Here is a 14,259-nt window from a genome sequence, read left to right on the forward strand (position 1 = left end):
GCTTTCTAAGGATCACACAGCAAAGACTTTTCCAAAGGACTTTTTCCCTCTGTCCAAGATGGCAAGATACAGGTACTTGGCATTCAAAATTTAAAACAAAACTATAATTTAATTTCCAAGAGAGCTATTTTTAGACAGGAGGCTGTTTCACCTTGGAATTTTTTTAAGGAAAAAAATAAACAAGTGCACGAGATTTGTCCTTTTAAGTCAGTTTAAGTAGTATGCCTGTTCTGTGCTGTTGAAATTGGCAGGCCAACATCTTGCAGACAGACTGTTCTGGTCTACTCGCTTAGTTATCCCAAACGCAAATCTGACTCACGGGTGAGATCATGAGAAATCTGGACTATTTTTCTTGATGACTTTTTCTTTCCTATTCCAATTTTCTCTTGCGGTATTTGGCTCTGTATGATACCCATGCTGGGGAGCAGAACCTTGAAAGGGTTCCTAGGATGGTCTCTGCTGTCACATGAATCACAGGGCAGGTTTGGCCATGAACTGTTTGTGGCTTTGGTGCAGAATCTTAGGAGTATGTGTGCATGTATTTGTATGTGTGTGTGCATGTGTGTATGTGTGTGTGCACACCCGTCTATGTGAGTGTGTGATGATGGCCTTATGGCAAAGTAAGAACATTTCTGTTTACTGGGATTTGAGCCCTCCTTCTAACAAAATGGACTATTTTCATTTAACAAATGTTTATTTAATATCCATATTTTGCTAAGTGGTGATGGTATAATGGTGACTCCTACCAACTAGAGTAGGTTACCTACAATTAAATAAGTAAATATTACCTAGTCTATGGATTAGGGTAGTAATAGCTGTTGTGATCACTAAACTTCCAAGTTTTAGTGGCTTAACATAAAAAAACTTATTTCTGTCTCACATAACAACAGCCTAGTGGTGGAGTTCTCGGTCATCAGGTGACTCTTCTTCACATGGCGATTTGGAGATTCAGGCTCTTTCCATCTTGTGTCCCCACAACTTCCTAGGGCTACAAGTCCTCTGCCTTCAACTGGTAGTAGGGAAAAGAGATAGTGGGGAAAAGAAGGCACGTCTACTTCTGATATGCCTCGGCTGGAAGTGGTACACATCACTTCCTCTCACATTTCATTGCTGAGAACTAACCACAAAACCCTGCTCACATGCAAAGGGGGCTGGGAAATGTAGGCCAGGATGAGCCTGCCCTATGGAAGGGGCATATATGGAATGCTGGTGCTTGGCTGCTGCTTCTGCTATTGTCCCATGACTCCTGTACGGGGATGGGGGGGCGTGGTACTTGGGCTGCTACACAGGCACATGAGAGGGGCACCTCACCTGGACCTGGTCGGGGGAGTCGTCGCTTGCTCCTTCTTTCCCCTCTCTCCTGAGCTTGGTTTCAGCTCTCCAGCCTTCCTCTCTGTGTGTGTCTTTCACACCATCACACATGCTCTTTGTGCTCTAGAACTTTCCTCTCACTTCGCTTTGCCCTTCCTCTGGCTAACTCAGTTTTCCATGAGGGACAGATGTGCAAGGCATTTCCCCCAAGAAGACTTTTCTGGACCCATAAATCCAGTTTGCACATGAGTGTTTTGGGCCTTCTATGAAGGCAAAGCGAGGAGGTTTTTATATATTGGGGTTTGAGAAGGCAGGAAGGCACTTGTGCTAGTCAAATGGAAGTTTTACACGAGTAAACTTTAGCATTTAGAAAGAAGAGAGAGGTGAGGAAGCCATAAAGTGACGGGGGACTGAGGAGGGGATCTTTATAACCTTCCAGAACCCTGGAGGTGAGAGCTCCAGCCCTTTGGAAGTGGAGAGGCAGCGGGGGCTCCCAGGCCACTTCAATTCAGGAACCAACATTTTTGGCAGTGGGTTTTATGAGTTGTTTCTAGGGGTTCACTTCCAGAGGATAAATGGTAAAGTTTTCCAGATGCTGCTTAAGGAGTGGAACACCCAAATCGGGGCAGCAACTCTCCCTGGGGAAAGCGTCCTCTTCGCCCAGGGAGGAGATGGTTATCCAGCCCGCCTCAGTCTTGAAGCACAGGCTGGAGGGAGAGTGGAATCCTCCAGGGTCAAAGCAATCACGGAATGTATCTTCTTGTTCCAACAGGCCCAGGATCTTATAAAAGAGCATGGGGTTTTAATTTTTGGATATAAAAAATGAGCATGTTTCTCCTGCAGCCGAACTTATCTCTTTATTCAAAAAAGATTTTCTTACTAATTATTTTTAATGATCTCAAGGAAAAGTACTTTTTGTGATTATTTTGACAAGTTAATACATGCAAGGGGCCTGCTGATCCTGCATTTATGAGGCGATGGCTGCTTTTACTGTTTAGGTTACCATTAGAGTTACCTAAAAATAGACTGGTGAACTGGGTGCTCAGAAAAAAACTTGGCAAGATGGTTTAGAAGGGGACTGTGTTAACCCCATCGGTTCTCTACAGAAGGCTGTTTTCTCTCTGTTCTTACCCACTCCAGCCTGAAGGCTGGGCCAGTATACCGTGAGGGAATAATTTCACAGTGAGAATGATCATAGGTGCAGAAACTGAAGACAAAGTATCCAAGCCATGGGGCAAATCTTGAAGATCAGGTAGAGAAGTGCTTGTTCAGCAGCCATTCAGGAACTCTCAGACTCTCAGCCTCCCAGGCGGTCCACTAGGTTTTTCGTGATTTCTCATTCATTCACCAAATATTGATAGAGCTCCTGCTGTGTGCTTGGCACCCTCTGACCACTAGGGGCGCAGAGGGGAGCAGGACACTCGAAACTCCTGGCGCACGTAGTACTGAGGTTCTGGGAGGGGGAGGACAGACAGGAAACAAGTAAATGAAAGAACATGCAGCATAACTTCGGGTGGAACTAAGTGCTTCTTAAAGAAAAATAAATCAGGTTAAGGGGTTACGGAATGATGGAGGGGACTTTGCTAGATAGTGTGGGCAGGGAAGTCTGCTCTGAGAAAGTGACATTTGAGCAGAGAAGGTGCTGATGGGAGGGAAGGGAGAGCCCCCGAGAAGGAATGGAATGTTCAAGGACCCCGAGGAGGGAAAACCAGCAGGGCCAGTGGCCATGGAGTGGCAGAGGACAGCAGCGATCCTTCCCTCACTGCAGCAGCCCTGCCCCATTTTGGCTCATCCCTGAAGGGCCAGTAAGGGCATCCCTGACCCCAGATCATCAGAGCAGCAGGCAGCCGGGCTGGGGCGACATTAGAAGTGTTGCTGACCCCTGCTCAGGGAGGTAGGAGGGAAGTCTGTAGAGACAGTGGAGCTGTCTAAGAAATTGACTTTTTTTTCATTGCTCTATCTAATACATGCAGGTATTAAAGGTCTGGTTTTCAGTCTTTACAGGAATTTGCTTTTTGGTGAAAAGGAGGGAACTAATGAACACAAACAACCTTGTGGCCCCCATTTGTAGAAAGCCATCTGGAACCTGGTGGAGTATCAAACTGCTTCTTTCTGCTCCTCAGAGCCTTGGTGCTGCCCAGCACCAGGCAAGCGCTCTGGCTTGTGAAGGTTTCTGACCCTCAGCAGAGAACTTTCGATCTTATTGTCCCCTTGTGAAGCAGCTGTGACCATTGCCTGGATAACTCCTTGGATCTGTCTAGTTAGCAGCAGCACTGTTGCTAGTAAATCCTTTGAAATCTGCCTTTGTTGTTGTTGTTGGTTTTTTTAAATGACATATTTGCATGTCAAGATCATTTGGGTTTTGGAGTTTAGGTTTCCTGCTGTTCCTAATGTCGTAAATGGATAGTAATAACCCAGGAGGGGATTATGTTCTATGGTTACAAGTAGATGAGCTTTAAAAACATCAATCTTATTTGGAGGCAAATATGGTTAATGATAGACTAGGGAAAACAAAATAATTCAAAATCTGCAGTGAATGCTTGGTTATTTCCAAAGGGCCTGCTTTTTAATGAAATGCAGTGAAGAATGAAGGATGGGTGGGGGTTAGAAAAAGCATCTCAGGAGTTTCTTGGTTGTTTTTTTTTTAATAAAAATTTAAACAGGCCAACCAAGGCAGGGGAGCAGCATTGACCCCCACCCCCATGTGGGGCTTGGGCTGGACTGCAGGGCCTGTACCTCTCTGTAGGTCACCAAGTGAAGTAAACCTCTACCACAGGGGTTCTCCTATGGGGGTGATTTTGCCCCAGGAGACATTTGGCAGTGTCTGGGGACATTTAGTAATGTCTGGAAACATTTTTGGTTATCACTGGGGATGTTGGGGACATCTAGTGGGTAGAGGTCAGAGATGCTAACTTCCAACAATGCACAGGACAACCACCCCCAATCCCCCCATGCCCCAGTAAAGAATTATCCAGTCCTGAAGAATGTCAACAGTGCAGAGGTTGAGAAACTACCTACCTGCTGCTCCCTGTTCTGACCTAATCTCCAGTATGGATTGGCTCTTGCCCCTCTTTCCTGGGAGTTATTTCATCTCCAAGTGAAAGCCCAGAAGGGGTCCTAGCAATGATCTAATAATAACCTAAGTTTTACAGATAGGACCTGCAGGACTTCAGATCCATCGAGTGACCTTCCCAAGTTTGCACAGCTTTTTAGTAACAGAGGTGGGATTAATGAACAGGAACAATTTCTTAGGAGTTTTTGCAGAAGAAGGGGTTTTGTAGCTTTTTACATTTTACTCTTGGATTATTTCTTCATTCATTCATACAGTAACTATTTGTTGAGTGTCTGCTGTGTAGCTGGCACTCTGCTACCACTGTCACCTGAATAAACATGAAGACTGCCAAAAGTGGGCAATAAAATAATAATAATAGTAATAATAATGTTAAAAACATTTATTAAAAGTTTACTCTGGGCCAGGACTATACTAAATCCTTTAATAAGTCTTTTGTCTTGTTAAATTCTCCCCATAACCCTGCAAGCAGGTACAGTTTTTATTTCCATTTTACAGGAGACAAAACCGAAGCTTAAGGAGCTTAGGTGGTAGCAGGGCTACGAATTTGAGCCTTGTTCTACTGGATTCCAAAGCTGGAACTCATATCACTGAGTGCTCCTGTTTTTCCATGTGGTGATTAGACATTTCATTGTTACTGTAGTTAGGAATCTGTTGTTTTTAGTGTATTTCGACCAAAACTCAAGGAGAAGAAATGTAGATATGATCTTCTGCCTTACATCACTTTGTCCATCAGTGGGGTTTTTGCTAGTTTTTTTGTTTGCTGTTGGTTTGGGATTTTCCAGGCATATCAATACTTTTATTTAACTTCCATAAATACTTATTTTTCCGTGAGCATCTGTTGGGCCAGGGAGGTGGCTAAACACTGGGGATTTAGCAATGAGCAAAATACTTGTCTTAGTTTGGGTTCCCTCAAAAGTAGTTTCTGAGGCAAGGATTTGATGCAGAAATGGAGGCAAGAAATGGGAAAGTGAGAGAGAAAGGGGGGAAGCTGATAAAGGGTGTGCTGATGAGGGGACTGCTGTGACCTCCAGGGCTCAGTCCCTCTGTGGATGTCTAAGAGACTGTGTGGAACACACCTCAGAGTTGACCCTTATTCCTTGTGGGTGCACATTGCTTCTGGGGGTGTTAGCTCCCCGGCACCTCCCCAGGCCAGAGAGCACCCTCAGGCCGAGAGACAGAAGGATACTAGGGCAAGTTTGGGACCTGTCCTTAGGTGATCTCCAAGAAGGAGGGGCCAGGGCCTATACCGTAACATCTTTTATGATCCAATTCCTGCCCCCGAGGAACTCAGTCCTAGGGGGCAGAGAATTAGCAGAATTCACAGTACAGGAGGAAGATGAGCACAGCAGTGGAGACAACAAAAAACAGGATGACTCCATCAGGGGACATTACAGAAGGTGTTCCAGCGGAGGTGACAGTGAAGGGCTAAGAGCAGATTAAAAATAGTTCCCTCTCACCGACATCTTCCTTATCCTCATCGCTAGGACATAGTGCGTGCAGTGCTGTGTCGAGTGTTGCCTGGCCTTTGTTGGCTGAGAGCTGCCAGTTCTTTTCCTGTGCAGTGTCATGCCAGGATGCTCTTGTGGTCAGTGTCAGGACCGGGAGCCTGGCCCACTGTGCTCACAGCAAGGGCAGAACCTCTAAGCCATTGTCCTTGAAATTGTGCAGCAAAGAGCTTGGTGCCAGCCCAGGCCCTCCATGTCCACTGCAGCTGGCTGTTCTTCAGATCCAGATCGCAGTTGTTACTGGTGTGAAGTCGTGGGCAAGTAGCTGACCTGGCTGTGCCTGAGTTTCCTGATGGCCACCTGGGGGCAGGCACCCAGGGCCTACACTAATGCTTCTCAGTGCAAAATTCAAGAAGCAAAAAAACATGCATGTGGGTCACATGGAGAGCTTGGTAAAGCACAGATTCCTGGGCCCACCCCCAGAGACTGTGATTCTGTAGTTGTGGGTCAGGGCAGAGGCTTTGCATTTAACGATGTCCCTCCTTGACTGCTGCTGCTAGTCTGCAGTCCCCACTTAGAGGAGCAAAGGCCTAGGACCTCTCATCAACTCTCTCCTGGATGTTTTCACCTAGATCAGGGTTTCTCAGCCTTGGCACTATTGTCTGTTGTGGGGGCTGCCTGTGTGTTGTGGGATGTTTAGCAGCATCCCTGGGCCCCGCCTGCTAGGTGCCAGTAACATCCCCCAGTAGTGACAACCAAAAATGACTCCAGACATTGCCAAATGCCTACCGGGAGGCAAATTACCCCAGCTTGAGAACCACTGACCTAGATATTCTAGAAGACTCTTCTGTAGGCTTTAACATGCCTACAATTCAGCAACCAGAAGGTAGTCTTGTTAACATTCAGGTTCTAATTCGTTGGGTCCAGGGAGGGGCCTGAAAGTATGCCCCACTTTGAGTAGCAGCAGTCCACACTCCAGTGAGTGGAGGACTTTGGCTGGGCCCAAAGGCTCAAAGGTGTCCCTACAAGTGCAGGGTAACTCGTCAGTCCCTCTAGTTCCCCCAGGTTGGTTACATCTGTGGCTCCTGCTTCCTCTCCCCCACCAGCCCCTCCTCCAGCCTCGATCCTCCTGCCCTGCTTGTCCTGGGAGGAGTTAGCCTTTCTCTGAAGTGACAGCAAATTGGAGTTTTCCTTTGATGTGCACAAGGATCTCACGAGGGCCCTCTCAGTACCCGAAGAGCCCAGTTTGCACTATTGGGTCTTGTATTTTTTTATTTGAGTTTTCAAAGGTGAAAATGGAAGGAAGGTGTCCTCTTCATGGAAGGTGAGAAGCACAGGTGTGCAAACCTGCCATTCCAGGAGGTTCAGGGGAAACTGTCTCTAGTGGCTGGGGGTGGGGGATGGTTCTCAGAGCCAAAGACAAAGCTGCAGTTGGGGAACAGGAAGGCCAAGGCTGATGGGGCTGGAGGGAGGTCGGGGAGGCGTCCTTCACGTCCACTGAACCCCAGGAATTATTCTGGTAATGAAGCTCTTTGTAGACTTCTAGAACTGCTGTCACTCTGCCCGTTGTTATTTTTAGCTCTCTTCTGGTTCCTATTGTTGGGAATAGTAAAAAATTCTTAGGAGACCTTTTCACCGCATTTTAGTGAGAAGGTTTGCGATGGTGTGTGGGAAAGAAAAGTAGCCCTTGCCCTGGGAAAGTCCTGCAAAAAAGGCATTCATTCCTTCCCTGTGGGGAAAGGGGAAGGGGCAGCTGGTCTCTAAAGGTGGGTGGGGGGGTTCCCTGCTGGGACCTCTCAGGTGGGAACCAGGCTCTTTCCCAGAGCAGTGCTCTATTGTGGCCGCTGCTTCTGTAGGGCTGCGAGGACAGGACAGAGTGTGTGTGTTGGGGTAATCAGGGTGGGGGGTCCTCCCCGTTACCTGCTTCTATGGGAGAATGCATTCCAAGCTCAAAAATGCAAACTGCTACGTTGGGACAAGTTCTCTGCCTGGACTTGGGATGCTACGTTTGATGAGTCCTACCCAGAACAACATGATATGACCCCTTGGTTTTCCAGTAGGAAGGGTGTGTGCATAAGGCGAGTTGTAGGAAGATTCATGTGGGATAGAGAGGAGGGAGATTAGACAGTCTATGGACTGTTTGTGTCCATCAAAATTCATGTGTTGAAACCCTAATCTATAATGGGCTGGTATTAGGAGGTGTGGCCTTTGGCAGGTGACGGGGACATGGGGGTGGAGCCTTCACAATGGGATCGGTACCCACATAAGAAGAGACACCAGAGAGCTTTCTTTCTCTCTTCTCTCTCCCTTTCTCTCTTCCTTCCCCGCCCCCAGCCACGGGAAGACATAAATGGGAAGAAGTTCCTCACCAGGAACTGAATCTGCCCGCCCCTTGATCTTGAACTTCCAGCCTCCAGAACTGTGAGAAATTTTCATTTTTCCCTTCCCCATTCCTTTATTGTACATAAAGTAACTGGTGTACGTGTACAAGCATATTGCTTTCATTTTTTTTTTTTTTAAATAAATGGCCAATAGTATGTTTTTATTGATATCAAGTGGAGATTGGACGGGGAAATACTGGTTCTCCATCAGTGGCATGCTCATTCAAATCTTTATATTCCAGTAAGTTATTTTGTTCTCACTGTTTAAACAAACAAACAAAAACAAAAACAAACCATAAAAATCCTTGCATACCTTAAAAAAAATTTTTTTTTCTATAAATTTCTGTTTATGAGCCACCCAATCTATGGTACTTTGTGATAGCAGCCCAAACAGACCAAGACAGTCAGGAAGATTAACTTAGACCCATAGACTTCCAGACGCTGTCTGTGAAAAGACAGATACTGGTGAGTGCAGAAGTTTCATTCTGGTGAGAAATGAGAAAAACAAGGTGAAGATAGTGAGTTTTTCTTAAAGCTAAACATTCATTTTAAAGATCAGAGCTCTGTGCTATCCTTACAGCCTTCTTTCTTTGGAAGAGGTTAAGTTGTCTTGTCATTAATGAAAGCATGGTGTTTCCCAATGATTTATTGATTTAGTGTCTTTATTGACAAAAAGAAATGTTAGAAATACTTTGTTTCCAAAAATAATTTGTAAAAATTTTACTGGCCTGTGAAAGCCAGATGTCTGGAAACCACTGAATTGGGCAATTGGAACAGTGAAGGAGAGAGATGAAAGCAGACTGGTAGCTGTAGGAGGGGGACGGGTCAGAAGAAGGACGACAAGGCAGGATTTGGGGCCGACTGGATGCCTCTGAATCTGGGCGACTCAGAGTGATGATGGGACCTTTTATGGAAATGCAGAAGTTGGAGAGGAAACAAGTCTGGAGACAGATGAAGCATTTGGGAATCATAATCCTAAAACCTCAATGGCTGTTATTTGTTGAGGGTACGGTACCGTGAGCTCCGTTTCCATTATTTCACTTAATCAGTGTGATCGCCCTTAGAGTGTGGTGTTACTGTTGCCTCGATATTCAAATGAGGGCAGAGAAGAGAGGTGGAGTAGTACTGTCCTCTGTCACAGAGCAAGGAAGTGTGGAAGATTCATCGTGGGACTTTGGGAGCCTAAAGACCAAGAAGGCACCAAGTCACTGTTCTGCATTGTGCCACTATCTGTGTGAGAACCTAGTGCCATGTTGTGGATGGAATCGGAGGAGAGAGGATGGAAAGAGGGGAGCAGAGCAGGGATTGAGAGAGTATTTGGTGAGTGGACCCAGAAACCCCCAGATCCTGTCTCCTTCCAGCCAGTCTTCCTTCCTAAAAGAAAGAACTGTATGCACAGAGGGCATTGACTGGTAAATGGACACCATGTGTTTCTGGTGGCTTTAGCCCCACATCCCATTGTGCAGCTCCTTGGGTCTGGCTAGAGGTGGACTGAAGCCCAGGAGCTGGTGGGCTGGTGGGCTTCTTCCCACCCCACCACCATTTCCCAAGTCCACTCCTGAGTCTTGGATCTTAGCCCCTGATGGAGAGGAAAGGCTGTGCGGGCTGTGCTCACCCCAGGAAGGAGAGCTTGTAGGGATGCCGTCAACACCAAAGTCTGGTGGCCCGGACTGCCCAGCTCAGGCCTTCTCAGGCCCCTGCCTGCATTGGCTCCCAGCCACAACAAAGGAATAATAATAATAGCAACAAAGTTTTGAGCCAGGCATTGTGCCAAGCACTTTCGTGGTATAGAAAAAATATTCCAAAAAAAGAAACAAGCCAAAAAAGCAGTTGTTCCAATATAACTGCCACATCCACTCAGGCCTTGCCCTCCAGAAATATGTGGCCCAATAGATGTCTTAAATTCTATCAGTCCTATCAGCATTGTGATTTCCGGAGTTCCTTACCCATAAAAACTTAGGTGAGGAAGTACTCTATGTGTCTCAGCTCATCACAGGAAGGGAAAATGCCCCTATTTTCAACTCTTAAGTTTACCCTTTGAACAAATATTGGACTGGTTATGAGTTAGCCTTAAGGTTTTTTCTTTCATTCATTCATTCATTCTTTTGTTCTTCTAATCATTTATTCATTTAATAAGAGCTTATTAATCACTTACTGTAAATCCACAGTTCAGAGGGGGAAACAAACAAAAAAGGTGTATGATATGATCCCTGTGTTTAAAACACTCATAACTCATAATCTACTTTAAAAGACAGAACACACAGGATTAATAGTAGAATATTCTTGTACTGACAGACACACTGAAGACCTCAAAGGTCTAAAAGGAGTTGTCTGTGGACAAGAGGGGTTGAGAGGTAGCATGGACTCGAAGTAGACTTGAAGGTCAAAGAAATTGGGGTGCACTTGAGGTTGTGGGGAGGGTAGGGAAGGACACGTTACAAAGGTGAGAGATAATACAAGAGCAAAAAGAAGGAACTTGCAGAACAATTTCAAGTGACTCCTCTAAGACATGTGACTTCCCCAGAAGAGGTTAAAAAAGGGGGAAGGGGACTTGACTTTGAGGACTGTTTTCAACAAGGCCAGAGACATGGCTTGGATCCTTTTTCTTCTTCCCCTGCCAGGTGACTTTAAAGAGTCACTTCATTGTTCTGGGCCTTTGTATGTATGCCTCAACAGGGGTCAACCCTGTATAAAAAAGAATGAGTTTACCTAGGAGCAGTGCCTGTGAAAAAAGGATCCAAATGGAAAGTGGTTTGGGGCATCACCCAGCTGGGTTGCGTGGGTTGCGTGGGTTGCGTGGGTTGCATGGCTTATGAGAACTGAAAGCTTTGAAAGCTTCAAGTGCTAGGAAGGGCCATGTCACTGCCAAGCCCAGGATGTCAGGGCGGTGGGGAGTGGCAGCTGATCATCGTGTCCTGCCCTCCCTGGTTTTGTGTTGGGCTTGAGAGGAGCTCCTGGGAAAATACTATTCAGGAGGTTTATCCATTACAGTGGAATACTACTCAGCAATAAAGAGAAATGTGCTACTGGTACATGCAACAATATGGACGAATCTCAGAAGAATTATGCTGAGTAAAAGAAGCCAGACAAAAATGAGTACACACTGTATAAATTCATTTATATAAAATTCTAGAAAATGCAAGCTTATATTTTAGGGGCAGAAAGCAGACCAATGTTTGCTGGGGGACCTGGGGATGGGAATGGGGGTGGGGGATGGGGGAGCAGCTCGGGAGGGAGGGATTACAAAGCCACTGAGCGAACTTTGGGTGGCTAGTGGGTATGTTCATTATCTTAATTGTAATAAGGTTTCTGGCATATATACGTATGTTATCAAATTGTATGCTCTAAATCTGTTCAGTTTACAAGTACTGCATGTCAATTATACCTCAACAAAGCTCTTTATAAAACCCCAAGCAGATGGGAAACGTGGTCAGTGGGCATTCCCTCAGGGCCCTCTGGGAAGCCCACTCCAAGTGGGGAACACCCCGGAGGAAGCTCCTGGGGACAGCTCTTGCGATCAGAGCCCTCTGGGGAGGATGGGCAGTGGGCGGAGAGAGAGGCCAGGCTGTGTCAGCCCAGGACTCAGCCACACTCTTTTTTTTAGACACTTTGTGATGTCAAAAAGTGTTGCCCTGCCAGACTGCGTGGGGCAGGGTGGTATGGACAAGACAGGGGTCTCTGGCTACAGAGCCACCCCCGCTGAACTAACCGGGGAGAAGGGCTCTCCTGTTTTGTGTGGGAGACATAGCTCTCAAGCGTTATCTTCCTTATTCAAATGATTTGCCAGGTGCTGCTTTTCGCCCTTGCACTTGACTGAAAGGTTCATGCTGGATTGGCACAGATTCCGAGTTTTCCTGTGGAAAGCAAAATATTTTTTCACTTTTGCAAAGCAGCTTATGCGTAAAGACATTTCCAGTAGCTTATGCTTTCAAACGTTTCCCTCTTGAAAACAGGATTTTAAAAAGCAGGTTAAGACAGCTGCTCTTTCATCTGAGAGATGTGGTCCCTGACAAGGACACGGAGATTCCTCCAGGTGTCCTGGGGGGTGTTGTGACCTGAAAAGATACTGGTCACTGTGTTGTGTTGTAGCGTATTATGTTGCATCAAATTGTGTTTTTATGTAACTCAGGTGGTGTTTACTGTGCGCCATTGTTCTCCGTGCTTTATAAATATCAGCTCATCTAATTTACTCTCTAGCAACCATATGAAATAGTATCTTTTTACAAGTGAGGAAGCAGAGTTTTGTCTGACCTCCAGTTAGTGGGCTATAAATTTGAGGAGTCATGTACTTACGTCTACTCATCCATTTTTAATCTACTTCCTCTCAGGAAGATTTTGATCTACTTCCTATCAGATTTTTGAAGGTTCCCCTCCTAAGTCTCTTAGATCCTGTAGTCCTGAGACTGTACAAACCAAGGATTATTAAACTCACCTTCAAGATGTCTGTGGAATGCCTAAAAGCACATGAAAGCACAGGGTTTGTAGACTTTTATAAAATCTTCAAACACCACAATTCACAAATGTTCAGGCCCAAAGGTTTTAAATACATCTTCTGCAGCATCTTGCTTAGATATCAGACATGGAATTCTTTTATGTTTATAACATGCTTTGTGTTCACGAAATGATTAAGAAGACTTGCCAAGTCCTCATTCGTTCATTCGTTGTTTCATTCACTCATGCGTAGAGTAGGTGTCACCAAAAAACTGAATGGAGGGTGAGCCTTGGGAGGACAAGGCCCTCAGCTGACTGCCCATCCCTAAGATTTTCCTGGATCCTTGGAGACAAATCTGATGGTGACTCCAGCTTCCCTTTGCAACAAAGTATCTTGTCCCGTGGAAGGAATAGAGCTGGTATTGGGGAAACAGCAAACCTTTGCTTTGCAGACATTGGAGAAGAAAGACTGCCACCCGTCCATCTGATCAGAGAGGAAATCAGTTCTGGGTCCAAATAAAACCTTCAAGGCCAGCTGCTAATGGGAGGTAAAAATGACTGGCTGTGGGATTCAGCCTCCTGAGAGTTGGGGAAGAACTTTGCCCTTGGGAAACCAATTAAAAAAATATTCCTCCTTCATGCCAGCCTCAGGAAGATAAGTCTTCCTATGCTGCCGTGAGGGGCTGGGACGGACCTGCACGCGGCTCCTATTTCTGTGGCCAGACCCTGGTGGTGAACACATGCAGGCAGCCAGGAAGAGGCCTGTGTCTCTGCAGCCTGGCCTGCCAGCCTTCTCTTTTGGACATGTGAGCTTAATTACTCTGCTGCTCTCTGGAAACGATGCGGGCTCGGCTAGGCCTTGAAATCGCTGACCAGGCGCCAGGCCCTGCTGGGTTTGTAAATACCTCCTGTTGTGGTGCAGGGAGCCTTGCCTAGTCCGGCAGCTTGTCTCCTGCAGTTCCCAGAGATGCCCCATAGCGACTGGTCTGGTTTGTGCTTCTCTAGCACATAGTGGCTTCTCAGACGATTGACTGTTGACACCCATTTTGGGGATTAGCCAACTGTGAATTCCTTCCCAGGATTCCCCCAGTCTTCTTGCTATCAAGGTCAACACCTGTAAGAATTGCCACCATATAAGCATAAATGGTTTTGCTTTTTCCATGAATGGAGACCATTGCCAGATCATCACTAAATGCTTCTGAATAGGGAGCCACCCTTGGGTGGAAAATTACTTCTGTTTCCTTCCTTTAACATGTGATAAACACTAAAAGCTTAAGATTGTTGGTTCTTTGATATTTGCAACATCCGTTTCATTTGTAATGAGCATTTTATTCTGGAATTATTTTAGGTTTACAGAAAAGTTGCAAAGATAGTAAGAGTTCACCGTTTTCTCCTAGTGTCAACCCTTCAACAGGCGTTTACCCTTCATCCATTTTCCCCTACTGGTAACATCTTACATAACCGTGGTACATTTGTCAAAACTGAGAGACCATCATGGCACATTTCTATTAAATTTCACTAATGTCCTTTATCTGCTCCAGGATCCAATCCAGTATACCACAGTGAAATTAGTAACATCACTGTTTAATATCAGAGTCTCTTAGCTCAGGGCATTAAA

General features: G+C 45.8%; 1 protein-coding gene across 4 annotated transcripts in view; it reads left to right on the forward strand.

Annotated features, from left to right (window-relative positions):
* PDZD2 (PDZ domain containing 2) overlaps positions 1 to 14,259 on the forward strand; it is a 364,182-nt gene that overhangs the window by 20,172 nt on the left and 329,751 nt on the right. The window contains exon 2 of one of the 4 annotated variants that reach the window (XM_063083816.1): positions 8,164 to 8,250. The exons of the other annotated variants lie outside the window; for them this stretch is intronic. The gene's annotated coding sequence lies outside the window, so the exon portion shown is untranslated. The remainder of the gene's footprint in view (positions 1 to 8,163; positions 8,251 to 14,259) is intronic. 4 annotated transcript variants of the gene reach the window in all.

The sequence above is a fragment of the Cynocephalus volans genome, chromosome 2 (assembly GCF_027409185.1).
Source record: "Cynocephalus volans isolate mCynVol1 chromosome 2, mCynVol1.pri, whole genome shotgun sequence".
Lineage (NCBI taxonomy): Eukaryota > Metazoa > Chordata > Mammalia > Dermoptera > Cynocephalidae > Cynocephalus > Cynocephalus volans.